This window comes from Manacus vitellinus, unplaced genomic scaffold, assembly GCF_001715985.3.
Source record: "Manacus vitellinus isolate BGI_N305 unplaced genomic scaffold, ASM171598v3 scaffold_24_pilon, whole genome shotgun sequence".
Classification (NCBI taxonomy): Eukaryota; Metazoa; Chordata; class Aves; order Passeriformes; family Pipridae; genus Manacus; species Manacus vitellinus.
The window spans coordinates 457847-473007 of NW_021939798.1; positions in this window are offsets into that span (position 1 = coordinate 457847).

Here is a 15161-nt window from a genome sequence, read left to right on the forward strand (position 1 = left end):
GGTTTACATTAAGGAATGACCAATGTGGTGAAAAGCAGTCTGCAAAATATCTGCAGTGTGAGTGTAAGACAGCCATCGGTGAATGAGAAGAGTGAATGAATAAAAGAGTTGATTGAATGGACAAATATTAAAACACAAGACACCTCACAAATAATATTACCTCCACCACAAGGTCACTTTAAGAGAAATTAGTTTTGCTAAGCTTAGCCTGTTTTTTAAATAAAGATGAACATCCCCAGTTATTTAAAAACCCTCAGATTAATAAGGGTTATAAGTTTATACACGGTTGGGCTAAGGCCTTTAGGTTAATAAAGTTATTTCTCCAAGTTGCACTACCCTATAGGAATATAAGAAAGTTTTAAAAGGTTTACAATAGAAGTACAAGAGACCAAAGCAAGCGATGTGCTGGGTCATTGCGAGCTTTGGTAGTTTACAATGTACTGTTCCGATTGTTTGCACTGTTGTTTTTGCACTGTTTTCGTGACTTCTTTAGATAATTAAGAGGGGGGTGATGTAGGAGGCGTGTTTACGGTACAGGGGATGTACCAGGGCAAGAGTGCCCGAGGGAGTATGCGCCGACATAGACAACCTTATTGGTCAAAGAAGTCACATGGGTTTAAGGGATAAAACCAGCGTCGATTTTGAAATAAACTCTTTTTGTTCACCACCTCACAGGGAGTGTGTTTATTCCTTATTACATAAGGACATGGGCACCCCACACCCTCTGTTTGATGTCATCTACCCACTTCCTGAGGATGCATTTCACACATCATCTGAGCTGCTAGTGGTGATGATAGATATCAAGCTCCAGCACTGAAATCTTTCTAGTACTGATGTACTCTATAATGTAATTCAAATTTTGGAAGGTAACAAAGGAAAGATTTGTATTTCTTTTTACCTTTCCAGACATATACATAACTTTGGGAAATGGCTAAGTCACTTACACCCTGTCAAGGTGAGCAGGGCAACTTCTAAATTCTAGGACCCCCAATTCCTCCTCAAAAATACCTCTTTTCAGTTAGATTGATGGGCCCCAGAAGATTGGAGATTTCACCAGGAAAATTTTAAATGAAAGCATTTGTGGAGGAATGCTGCTGGGATTAAATGCAATAGCAATAGAGCAATTGCAATTTTTAAAGCTCAAAGCTTTAAATAATGCTGTGAATGTTTTGTGTCCTTCTGCAAGTAAATATTAAGTGCTGGGTTCCAAATCAGTGAGGCCCCATGCACAGGAAGAGAACATTCACACCACTAAACCATAAAGATATTAAAAGCTTTGCTTGCATATATACAAAAGAGATAGATGAGTCCAGAAGGTGTTCTGAGGACTATCCAGTGCATAATGGCTTTTGCTGATACTCTGAATCATTTGCTAGAGTTGTTTGCTTCTTGTACAAAAACATTTAAACTGCTCGTCATTGTAACATCAGTCTTTGAAATAAGCTTTGCACCTTTTTTCTCTGTGTCAGTCAACAGGGAGTTTTAGGGACAGAAACAGTAAGTGTGGAAGCTAAACAACTACATCCTTCTAGAAACTGCCATCCTGCTTGTCCTCTAGCCATACTGATGGATGTTGCCTTCTTGGTTTCACACTGGCAGACTTTCCTACTGTTGAAGCTATCTGTTCTGTTGGCTGTTCTAGTCTGTGCTAGCTGGACCCCATTTGCTATCAATTTATGTCCTTTAGATGTGTATTCTTAGAGATACACATAAATTTGTTTTTGGGTTTAAATGGAGAGATACACCCAGGTCCAAATTAGAAATAATCCTGTCTGTGGACAACAGAACTGTTTCAAAGATCTATGAAAGTCATACTGGAAATTTTAGAGTTTTGTTCTGTGTGAACAAAAAAAGACTTCCACCCATCCCCTTCATGTTCCATTGTCCAAAATGTTATTGTTTAAATTATAGTTTACTTCCTATTTGATTTCATGTTTAAATTTTACTGTGGCACTCACCTTAACTCAATTCACTGATATTTCCTTGGCAAAGGTACAAATCTGTTGCAAGTGACTTAACCCCGGGAAGCAGTGTGTGAGCAAGTATAAGGACAGATAATACATTAGATTAAAATACTGCATGAGCAGTTATTTCTTTGTATATTAATTGTTTGTGAAAATAACTACAGGCAAATCTAGAAATCTTAGTTTAATAATTTATAAGTCAAAGCTGGATATCTAAATGCAATACTGAATTTCTAAAGGAATACCACATGTCCAGAAATAGAAAGTATCTGAAATCCTAGGAAGTTAGACAAACAGAGAGGTTTATTAGGTGTCATGTCATAACTTTTAGTTACCTAAATAACCAAAATGTTAACAAACATTTGCAGAAGTCCTAGTAAGGTGCAGAACCTCTGCTTTTCTCTATTTTGTTTCATAGGAATAGGAGAAGTACATCCCCCTCCTTTTTCATGTGTTTGACTAGTTGGTTAGTTACTTTTGCATTTTTTACCAATTTTCCTACTAGGAGGCCCACATGCAGATTATAACCCTGCAGTATCATCTGAGAAGTATTTTCATTTATATTTTTTGGCCAGTTTCATATACAGTAATACATATAATTTATTAAAAGTCTGTAAGATTTTGATGTAGTCTGTTCTGTTGGCTGGCTCTATCTGTCTGGACTTCATGCCAGAACAGATCATTTACCTCACTGTTCCATAATTAAACATGAGGAATCCCCAAGAAGCATTTCCTGGCATGTCGTCAGGAGCTAGTGGCTTCAAGCACAGCCACTATGGAAACCTTGTTTGCCATGAGCAGCCTCCCCAGCTATCAGCATGTTTCCTTTGCCATAAAGGAGCAGTGGCCAGGAACATATGGACATACAGCAATTGCCTACAAAATTTTATAGAAATTTGTTACCATGAAGAAATCTGTTTACAGAAATCTTCCACCTTTTCCTCTGTTCCTTAAGTCTGAGTAAATTAGATTCTTACCTCTTGTGCTAGGAGAAGAGCCTTGCAGACTGGAAGATGATCAGTGCTGTAAAGCAAAAATGGCAGATTCCTCATTACTGCTGCACAGAATTCCACAGACAGGTCTCAAAGTGGAAATACCAACATGCTTTATCTTATAGATATCAAATCCTTGCAGGTACAGATACAGGACAGAAGGGCTGAAGCGGGACATCGACTGCAGGGAAACTGTCCCTTTCTGCCAGCCACAGACATGCACTTACCATAAAGTTTTCTCTGGAGACAGGAGAGCACAATTTCAAGAACACTTTTATAGAGTCTGGGCAGTGCATGCTGCAGATGCCTCCTCTGTCTTTGGGCAAAGCATTTTTGGCAAACCTTGTCTTTGGCAAAGCATTGTCTGGCAAACTGAATGAACTGAAAACTGGAAAGTGATGTTACTGGATATAATTAGAAAATTTTGGTCTCTGACTAGCTATGTGAAAAAATCTCCTATAAATAATATGAGAAGGTTCCTAAGACAGGACATGCAGCTAATGATGACCAGAGGAATGAGGGTAACCCCTAGTAACTGTAAGCCATAGATGCTCCATGAATCTGAGCTAAGGGAGCAGGGACAACCATTCACTGGGCAAGCACAGTGACATTTGGGTGCATACCTTAACTTTTTCTGAGGCCAATCTAAGTCTGATGACAGTTATCCTTTCACAGAGCTCTCTACTTACAGATCTTGGATATGATATGTGGATTTAACTGTTATCTGCACTGCTGAACTCAATTAGATTATTAAATACTACTCTGTTTCACTTCGTTCAGTTGTAACATAATATAGCACAGTATGTCAGAGAGAAGAACTACCTTGAACTATTATAAGTGCTCTTTACATTGTATTCCATCTTTGGATATAAATATAAAATAACATTCATCTGTGTATCTTCCAATATTCTGGAAATCCAGAGTTCAGAGATTCATAGCAGGACCCATGACTGTGTTCAAGAGTCTTTGCTAGATTGTTGTTCCTTTGATTTAATCAATTTAAGACCAGTTTTGCTTTTTGGCATTCAAAGATCTCTCTGACAATGCTATTTATAGATTAAATAAATTGATTGAAAAATCTTTACTGTAGTGGTGCTTATTTCCCCGTCAATACTTAATTCGTCCCACACTAGAAAAAGAATCAACAATACCTCTTCACATAACAAGGCAAATAGTACTAATCTATCTTAACTCTCCTTGTACAGAAATCACTATTTAGTTCTCATTATCTCTGACATTATCCTCTATAATTTCTAGTTTTACATTCTTTCTCCCATGATCTGACAACATGCAATGTTAATACTGCACTACCATGAATCTGAACACTGTCCATACTCTATTTGATAGTTAGGGTTGCTTTTCCTATATAGATAACTTTGCACTCATGGGTATTTTTTTCTCCAGTGTAAGTATCACAGACTTGTCTCACAGCTATTCTAAATTTACTTTTTCCCACCAAGAATAATTTTTTGTCATCAAGGATATTCTTGAGATATGTAGACGTGCTGTCTCAGTTTAATGAGACTGAAGTGTTTTGCTAAGGAGGATGAGTTATGAGGAAGACCAAACTTGACTGCGGAGCAGTTTAGCCAGTCACGTCTTACGCCATTGGAATGGTGTTTGTCCAGTCCACCAGATGTGGCATAAGCAGTTGGAGCTGTTTCTTATTTTATGTACTTGGACATTTTCTATTACTTGTTCACTGACATTGTTCCAGGCATCACTCAATTATTAGCTACAAAGAATAAGTGCTGTTTTGCAGATCCCTTTGGCTCAAAATCTGATCTAAATGAACAAGAACTTCAGTGTTTTTCACATCTTGCAGCACCTGGCTGTTTTACCCATGAGCATCTTGCGTAACTGAAGGGAGTCAACGCCATTTTTGTTCCTCAGCATGAACTACATGGTTGTAAAGTAACATAAATATGCATCTCCTACCATCTAGGCACAACAAATATCTATCCTTTCAGGGTCAGAAAATAGGGAACAAGAAGCTAGCTCTTGTTAATGAGGGATATATGGATCAATAGCTTCCTTTGCCTCATGTTTTGCACAAAAAGCCTGGAGGCTTTGGAAAGACTGAGAGGCAGAGAGACCAGGTGCTTCAACAGTTTTGGCAGATGGTGTCTTGCAAGCTGAAATAAGCTGAATGGAAGTGGTGACCCTCTCACTGGCTGAGGGAAAGACTGTGGATGTCATCACCTAGACTTCAGTAAGCTCTGGGGCTGGAAAGTTGCTGGTGGGAAAGGACCTGGAGGTGCTGGTTGACATGAGCCAGTGGGTGCCCAGGTGGGCATGAAAGCCAACAGCATCCTGGCTTGTACTAGCCATAGTGTGGCCAACTGGATCAGAGCAGTGACCATCCCTTTGCTGGGCATTGTTGAGGCACCTGCAATCCTGGGGTCAGTTTTGGGCCTCTCGTGACAAGCGAGGCATTGAAGGGCTGGAGCATGTCCAAAGAGAACAGAGCTGAGGAAGAGTCTGGAACACCAGGAGCAGCTGAGTGAGCTGGGGGGCTCAGCCTGGAGAAAAGGAGGCTCTCCCTCTCTACAACTAGGAGAGGGATTTGGTCTCCTCTCCCAGGTAACAAGTGACAGGTCAGGAGGAAACAGCCTCAAGTTGAACCAGGGGAAGTTTAAATTGGATATTAGGAGAAATTTTGTTGTGGAAGGGGTTGTCAAGCCCTGGAAGAGGCTGCCCAGGGAAGTGGTGAAGTCACTTGGAGGTGTTCAGAAAACATCAATATGGCACTTTGAGGTCACAGTTTAGTAAAAACATGGTGATGGTGCTGGGTTGACGGTTGCACTTGGTCATCTTGAAGATCTTTTCCAAACTTCAGGATTCTATGAAACAGTATGGATAAGATGGGTTACTATCACTAGTAAGTTTGAACTATCTGGAATTGCTGCTTTCCAAGCAAAGGGAAATCCTTTAGGTGTCGCCTTGAAAGCTACGGAGAAAGTACAAATATTTCCAGGGGAGTAATCATCTCACCGAAGGCCTTCTGCTGCATGTTGACTGCACCCTTTCGCCTACCAATGGTATATGCTGCCATCAGCATTTACTCCCTGTATCACACCCTGATCATTTATTCACTCTACATAGGAATAGTTTTGCCTTAAGCTTTCCTGCTTTACAACCTCTTTTTCCCCCTCAGAATATTATTGTTGACACCATTTTGCTTAGATGAACCTCATAACCCATTTTTCTGCTTTGTCTTGCAGTGTCAAGCCCAAGGAATTCTCTGTACCTGAAACATGTCATTTCTTCATAAAACATAACTCTACTATTTTGTTTCATTCTTCCCTGGTACTACATGCTATGCCAGGTCAGGTTCCTGTCTTTTCTCTGACATTTTGCAGAAGTTCAGGAATCCCAAAGGCCTCATATGTGAAGGACTTCTGTTAGTTGTGCTTGAAAAAGTGATTGTGGCTTTCTCATCTTTTCCTGGGAAGATTCAGTCAGATTGATGAGCATAGAGCTGCCATAGCTGCTGTCTGTCCCTGCCAGTCACTGTTTATGTCCCTGTCATGGTTTAACCCCAGCCATCAGCCAAACCCTGCGCAACTGCTCACACACTCACCCCCAGTGGGATCGGGGAAGGGAAAAAGGTAGAAAAATTGTGCATATAAAGACGGTTTAATAGGGAAAGAAAAAGCTGTGCATGCAAACAAAGCAAACCAAAGAATTAATTCACTGCTTCCCATGGGCAGCAGACATTCAGTCATTTCCAGGAGTGCAGGGCCCTATCACATGTAACAATTACTCTGGAGGACAAATGCCATCACTCCAAATGTTCCCCTCTTTTTTCCCAGCTTTATATCCTGAGTATGATGTCATATGGTCTGGAATATCCCTTTGGTCAGTTGGAGTCACGTGTCCTGGCTGTGTCCCGTCTCAGTCTCCCACGCACCCTCAGCCCCTCTCCAGCGTGGCAGTACAAAAAGCAGAAAAGGCCTTGGATCTGTGTGAGTTCCGCTCAGTGATAACAAAAATATCCTTATATTATTGACCCCGTGTTCAGCATAAACCCAAAACACAGCCTCATTCCATCCACTGCGAGGAAAATTAATCCCCACGAAAACCAGCACACTCCCCATTGGATAAACTTAGGTATTAGTAAGATAACTGTGACAATCTACTGAGAAAGTGCAACAGCTTATGTCTGATGAAAAAAGGAGATTTTGTTCTCCCTATTTTTCCCCCTGTTCTTCATTTTCATTCAGTCCTGAAAAGGGAGGAGTTGGAGAGAAGTGAGGTGTCCCACGGTATGCAGATACAATTTGCCATTTTGGCACGCCTCATCTTGAGGAAGTGTTTCTTTGGGTTCAGCTGGAGTCAGAGAGGTTGAAAGGTCAAGTCAGGGTAATTTGTGACACTGACACAGCAAGCATTTAGGGTTTTTTCCTAAACCTGCTGAAAAAGAAGAAAGGCGTAACATTTATCACTTGAAACTGATTCGTTAATTTGAGCAATGTTACCTTTCATCTTGCAGTTCTGTTAAGTGGAGTTAAATTCTGTTAAATGTTTAGGAGGATCTGCACTGTTATACACAGAAATGTAGCTACCACTGTTTTTTCATGTTTCCACACTTGCATAATTGAGTTGTGTACAGCGGAATAGTATTGGGGCAGCACTGAGTTACCATGTTTATAAAATGCACCTGGGAAAAAGGTGTTTAAAGAGTGCGTCAGTCCTTTCTTATGAAAAATATCTAATAACACAAACTTCAAAGCGAAAAGAAAAGTAAGTGGTTCCTGTCAAATGGCAGACTTTACCATTCCCAGGCCTTCCTCCTCTTTATTTTTCTGCCATTCCTGTTTCCATATATCTCTATAGGGCTGGAAGAAAAACACAGCCCAGCTGAAAGAGAAGAGGTAAAATGAAAGACATGCATGGAAACAGACTGTTATGCTCAGAAATGCAGCTTGGGCAAAGCACTGGCGTGCTGATATTCCCCGTGGGGGAAAGGGAATTCAGGCATCCTGACAACAGATCCTTCATGAGAAGATCGCAGAATGACAGAACCTGATCCAAGCCCTCTCCATGAGCAGGGCCACCTAGAGCTAGTTGACACCCGGAGCCAGATCATGCAGCTGCTTCACCTTCTCCCACAGCTTGTAATCCAACTGCTTCTCACCCATGTTCTGTGATTATTGAAAAGAGTGTAAGAGTAAGAGGCCATATTTTAGTGCAGATTGAATTGTGCAAGGAAGTGGAAATGTCTCAAGAGTGCTTGTCTCTGATCCCTTGACATTCCCCTTGGCACACTGGAGTCCTAGTGGTTGTTCACACTATAGGAGTGTGATGAGGAATACATTTGGTGCAGGTTTCTCAGCATGCAGCTGCAGTGGAACTGCAGGTTTGGCTCTGGGGAGAAGGAACCTGAGTCAAGAGGATGTGAACTGCCGACAAACTGCTGACCAAAGGGCCAGGGAGCTGTGGCCCAGCCAGGTGAGGGACCCTCAGAGGCACAGCAGGAGCCAACAACCCCCAGACTTTCCCATGCTTAGACTGTGAGGGCATAAAAGCCCAGGGGTTTCTTTGTTTGGGGTCCCTCCTCAGAGGCAGCAGCTCAAGCTGTTATTTTGTTATTGCACCATGATTAAATTGAGGATCAGGATGTGTGAGATTCTGCTCTGGGAAATCTGGGGTGGAGCCGGTGAGGTCTGACTCTGTGCATGGGCAGGGAGCAGCTACACAGGGGCCTTGGACCCAGCTCAGGTGGTAGAGTGTGACTGACAGAGGAGCTCCTGGAGGGTTGGACAGGGAAGTTTCCCCAGTGAAGAAACGTAAGAATAGCTGTATCAAGATCTTCCTAGCCTAGAATCTTGTCCCTAACACTTGCCAAGAAGAGATTCTCAGTTAGAATACGTGAAAATAAGTATGTAGAGGTCTTGCTGAGAACATTCCCACAGCCTCTCTGATGTGTTGCTAAGAGATTTTCTGAGTCCGTGACAGTATCTTTATTTTTACGTCTAAACCCAATTTTTACACTATGAATTTGTCGATTTCCTAGCACTGCATAGTTGTATACCAGAGGAACATGTACATCACTTTGGTGCAAAACCTACTATATTCCATAGCAAAAGTTCTGTTTTGTGACCTGGTTAAAAATAGAAAAAAAAAGAAAATCATAGTTCTACAGTTTCAGCACAGTAAAGGATATGGAGATTTGACTGAGATGTAGACATAGGGCTATACGTAGTGTCTTTATTTTTCTAAATCTCCCAGAAGAACCAGTGGTTCTTGACACTTTAAAAAGGCTCTGCCTCTACAGGGACAATGATGGGGCAATGCACACAAGGTCTTCAGCCACCCCTGGAACTGGAGGTCTGATCAATAGTACCTCAGAAGTCATGTAATGGAATTGTCTCTACACTTGCTTAAATCCAGTTCACAAAGTTATTTCTACAAGTCTGAAGTCTACAGACATGTCTTAAATAAAAAAAAAAGAAAAATAAAGAAGAAAAAATAGGGCAGGTGTTGCTGTCGGAGAGCCACAACTAAGCTTCCTGCTCTTAATGACAGAAAGAAAACATAAAGAATAAGGTTACAGATGAGATGAAAAGTAGTAATTATGTTAGGGCAAAAATGCATGGGATTGGTCATAAATATAATCATGATAAATCTGAGAATAAATACTGAGAATGTATTTGCAAAAAAAACTGTAACAAGTTAATGTTAAGAAATGGAACCTCCCAGGCGGGGGCATATTTTCTCCAGCTTGAAATGAGGACATGTAAAAACTGTGTGTTAATTTGGTGTTAATTTGACTGCAATCTCTGGGTAAGAAAGTAGGCATTTTTTTTCTATTTTGAGGAACTGAGAAGTTGCAATCACCAAGCCTGAAGAGCATTCTGGCATAAATAAGGCACAAATCACTTCCTAGAAGCAAAATTCTGATTTTCCTGAAATATGTGTCTACTGAAGGCTAAAATGAGAGTGGAGATGATAACTTGATCCATATGAGCTGTGTGATAATGGAGTAAATACTACTCTCCTATATAAATTCTGAAGTAAGATAAGAACTTGTTAGTAGCAAGGCCTGAGAGAGAGAGTTCAGGGCATCAGAGGAAGTCACAGGAGTGCTGTAGCCTTCACCAAGAGGCAAGATGATGCTGAGTGCATGAGCTGACATGGTACTGGCACAGTATAAGACCCTGATGACACCTCCTCAGAAATACTCTGTACAATCTCGGCCAAATCTACTGGAGGGACAGCCAAGACATTCTTCAGCCTCAAGTGACCTGATATAGGAGCTGCTTGCCAAACCTCTGCTCTGCTTCAGACCTGAGGCAATGTGCTGCAGAGTCACTATGTCTGCCACACATTTGTGCCACCCTGCTTGCTCCTGCCTCTGATAGGATGCTTTGCTGGCCCCTCAGAACCCCCAAAGGCAGTGGAACGTGTTTCAGGTCTGCCATCAGTCCCAGCCATTCATCTCCCCTCTCCATGATGTGCCAGCCTCATGTGCTTCCTCCAGATCTGCTCCTCGCTTCTGGCCTTGGCCAGCACCCAAGGGACACTGGTGAGCCACACACTTGCTTTTAGGTGGAACAGATCCCTGCAAATCCATCCAATGGAGTGTTGCCTTCCCAGGCTCTGTCTCAGGCACTTCACATGAATCACTTGCCAAATTCAAAACCAATGTCAGTCTGAAGCAACTCTCAGCTGGAGCCAGCATTACCTGGTGCCAGCATTACCTGGAACCAGTATCACCGAGCCCAGCCTGTGCTGCTTTGCCCAGACAAGGAGAGGCCCCAGCCAGCCCTGGCTCCAGCGGCTTTCCAACCACTCCATGAATGCACAGAATACTTTGCCTGCCAGGTGTGCACTCTGCCCAGAGCCACAAGCAGTGGCTGGGACTGGCACTGCCTGTGCTTGGCTGCTGCCAGTGCAAACAAAGGGGTGTCCTGGCTCTAGAGCAGGAGCCCCTGGGCTCCAGGCCCTGTGTCAATGTATAGCAGTGCCTGCACACACCTTCTACACCAGCTACTGCCTTGAACCAAATGCCCTCCCATCTCTTCTGCTACCTGCGCTGACACCTGACAGTGTGTGCAAACACATCTTAATTTCACTCAGAAAAGTACACTTTACAGTGGTTTTCACTTTGACTGCCTGTTCTCTTCATCTGGACCCAAGAAATGTTGCAAATGAACAAATAGTCTTCTGATGACATATTGGGCTGGACACTTTGATTACAAACCCACTGTTCTGGTTTGTTTCTCTCTCTTTTGTTTTGACCTATTTGCTTTTCATCAAACTTCCACCCTGTCAGCACTGAGTAAGTAGCACATATGGCTCATATGGGAAAGAAATAGGGATGTGGTGCCTTCCCAGCCAGGTCAGTCAGAGGAACTTGCCAAATGTGCTTGTCACTCACTTGTTGTCCAGACACTGCCAGAATATTTTGAGCTGGCAGGTTGGCTGTTGGGTGGGAAGCACTTCTTTCCCCACCTCCCAGTGCTCAATGCCTGACTGTTTTCCACCTTAACAGCAGTTTCTCTGCTGGATTTGTTCCAGATCCTGGCTGTTCTGATTCAGCTAGATCAGGAATGCCACAACTCCTTTGCCTGGACAGTCTTATCTGAAAAAGATATTTTGGCCTGCCTTTGACAGACTGCCTTTCATTCACTTTTCCTTATAATGTGGATTCTGTTGCAGTGTTAGCTCTTGCTGAATGTCATGGTGTGTTTCCCAACCCTCTGGACAGTCATTCCTCCCCCAGACTTTGACATTCCCAGGTCTTCCTCCAGCCCATACGTGATATGCGCTTGTGGTGTATGAAGGCAACTCTTTAAATCGTTCCTGGAGGGGGACTGAGCAGGTATCACCTCAAAGTATGGTCCTACTAGAACAGAAGTTCTCCCCAGCTTGTCATTTGGCCCCACCGAATGTTGAACTCTGGCCTGGTCACTGTAATGGCCACAACAGGAGCACTGCATCAGAGACACTCCAGAAAAGGGAGTTTTCAGTAGGCAGTGCACTGAAATCTTGGGATTCACAGAGGCATTGAAGGCTGGAATGACTTCAGTGATGGTGTGAGAATCTTCTCCAGCCTCACTGAGAATTTCTTGCCATTCTGGATCATTTAGTCAGTCCACATTTGAACAAGAATGTGGTTCAGACAGAATAGGGGATGTAGGGAAACTTTGACTCTTTTGCCTACAGAAAGAAATTGCCTTTGTTGTCATGAAAGTTTACTTATATTTTTGATAGAGGGTTTTCACTACATGTGCCTGAGCCTTGGACTTCCTAAATGTAACTCCCAGCCCAGAGAAAACTCCACAGAGTAGAATGTGATTAATCTTAAAGGTTGTCAGGATTTGGTGGGCAGTAATGTTCTGTTTTGATGGGAAGCAGATGCTTTGTCTTAGTAGAGAAGGAACCATGCATGCATGTATGAGTTAGGAGCTGATATCTTGCGTGGTAGAAGCGTTAAGGTGTTTAATGTGGATGTGTCCCGAAGGAAGAAGAATGTTTAAGGATACCCTGGGCAGGGTAAGCACTTCTCAGTAGCACACCTCCAGTGCACTGTTCTTTGTAGTCTAAGGTTTGTTCTTGCCTGAGTCGTGTATTTGCATACTCTGCATTATCAATTGTCTCCCATCCTTGGAGCCAAGACCATTAGTAGAAGGGGTAGGAAGTGTCAAACAGTACAAGTGTCAAACCATACCTGGAGTATCATATCCCACTGTTTAATATCTTTCTTCAGTACCTCACCTGGTGACCTAAGTGCCACAAGCCAGCAGGGTTGGTAAGAACTCACTAGGACCTCACAAAAGGAATGTGCAACCTTGACCTGTCCTGTCTTGCTGAAAGGGTGATGCCAGTTTTCATAACTCCATGTGACTCTGGGAAGGAGGGGATGTGTGTTGTCACCACAATTGCAGAGGCTGCAGAGGTTCTTGGCAGGAGAGTCTCCTGGGTGCAGAGTTGGGCCACAGGTTGGCACAGACATCCCGTTTTGTCTCCCAGAGGCACTGCAGTTAAACACTCTCAACTGTCACACAGGGAGCAGTTTTATATGTAACACATGGCATGGGAAAATTTATGTGCTGTTCCCTGGTGTAGCAGCTGTCAAAGAAATGCAGAAAAGCATGATGGAGTAACTAACATTGTAAGAAGTTTATTGGCTGCTGGTTGCTTTCTATCTATGTGACACAACCTATTTATCTTTTCCTTCTCTGCACAGCTGTTGATTTTATAGATGTCTATCACACCCTCCCTCAGTCATCTCTTCTTCCATCTGAAGAGGTACTTGTGTGAGGGCAGTTCTCTTTTTCTGATATTACTTGAGACCTTTCTCTGCACCGTTTAGTAGTCTGATTACCAAAACTAAATTCATTGTTCAAGCTTTGGGCACATGAAGGAATTATACCATCACATATTCTGATATTTCATCAGTGATTTCCATAAAAATCCTGTATTTCCATCTGTATTGTCAATCTGCTTTTTGAACTGTCAATTCAGAAAACCTTTATAAATATACAGAGATCTTCTCCATGGAAAAACAACAGTTTTGGGATGTAGAGAAATTATTAACTTATAAATCTTAAATACCACTAGCCTAAATTTCAGCTGACCTGTTAGACAATCATCCAATTATTCTGTATCATGACATTCCTTGCAATTTTTGTGTCACATGCAAGACTTGCCATGATTTTGTCATTTTCTTAAGTCCTTTTTTCCCAGACCATTATGTATGTTGAACAACACAGGTCCTAACCCAAATCTCTGTGGGATTCTGCTAGTGGCTTCTCACTTCATCTAGGCATTTATTTCCATAATTCATGTCATGTCTTTTCATTTAAAAGGTAAATATTTCTGTCCAGTCAACTGGCAACTTTTATCCATGTTATGAAGAAGCATCTGTGTGCTTTCCAAAATCTCATCATACTGTATTGACTGGGCCATTCTTTTCCATGTCCCTGTGCGTTCTTTTGTAGTCAAATGCATTGTGAGACATGGCTTTCACTTTCAAATTCTGGTCTTATTCTGGTTTCTACCAGTTTGTCTTACACAGACATCAGACAGATGGATCTACTTCCCCACAATCAGAAGAGTTTCAGAAGTTCAGTAACACAGGTACAACATTTTATTTTGTTGCTACTAAACATGATTTAAATAACAGGTCACTTCTATAAAAATTAAAAAAAAAAATCATGTTTCTCTGTATATAAAATTTGATGCGACAGATGTGTTACTGTTCAATATTTTCTCCTACAATCTGAAGTATCCAGTGAAGAACTTAAGTTAAGAGAGTTCCATGCATTTTTCTCTATTAATAGATGTTCTTTCTGGAAACTTCCTCCCTTCTGAAGTAGAAACCAGCACAAATTATTTAGAATTTCTGCTTATTTTCCTCTAGTGCTATTTTCATACTTCAGTTGTTAGTGTTTCTCTCACACAGGCCTTCTGCTCACAGAATGCTTATAATGGACATATAAATCACAGAATTACATAATCATAGAATGTTAAGGGTCTTAAGGATCTTAAAGGGTTTTAAAGATCATCTAGTCCCAAATCCATGCTGCCATGGGTAGGGACACTTTGCACTAGATCAGGTTGCTCAAGGCCTTACCCAAGCTGGCCTTGAACACTGACAAGGTGGGGGCATCCACAGCCACCTTGGGCAACTGGTTCCAGTAGTACATAGACATATATACAGACATATATCGGTGCTTGAGATAAGACAGCTTTTAGAACCCTTTCTCACACTGCAACAGATTAGTCCCAATGAGGCAGTTAATAGGATCACTCTTCAGTGATATTTTTTGTCATTTTCAAGGTTATTTTTGAAGCTGTCAGAAATATTTGTGCTGAACACTCAAACGACCAGATAATGTATCTGCTGTGCAATAAGCTGCATCAAAGAGTTCACAGACAGCGAAGACAAACATAGCAATATTTCCATTTGAGTTCTGTAGTACTTTGAATTGTCTGATACATCAGATATTTTGTTAAAAAACATTCCCCCTGGGATTTGCAGCTTGGCAGTGTTGTTGTTCCTCTCAGTATCTTCCTCTCAGTTCCTCTCAGCCACACTCTCAGCATGAGCAGGGCATGCTGGAGGCATCAGTGCACCCTGTGGACTCCAATTAACTGCCTGACGTGGAATATTCAGGCTCTGTGGCAGCAGCATTTCTGCTGCCCTCTGTGTAAAACGAGAGCTCCCAGGAGTGTTAGCACATGCTGAAAA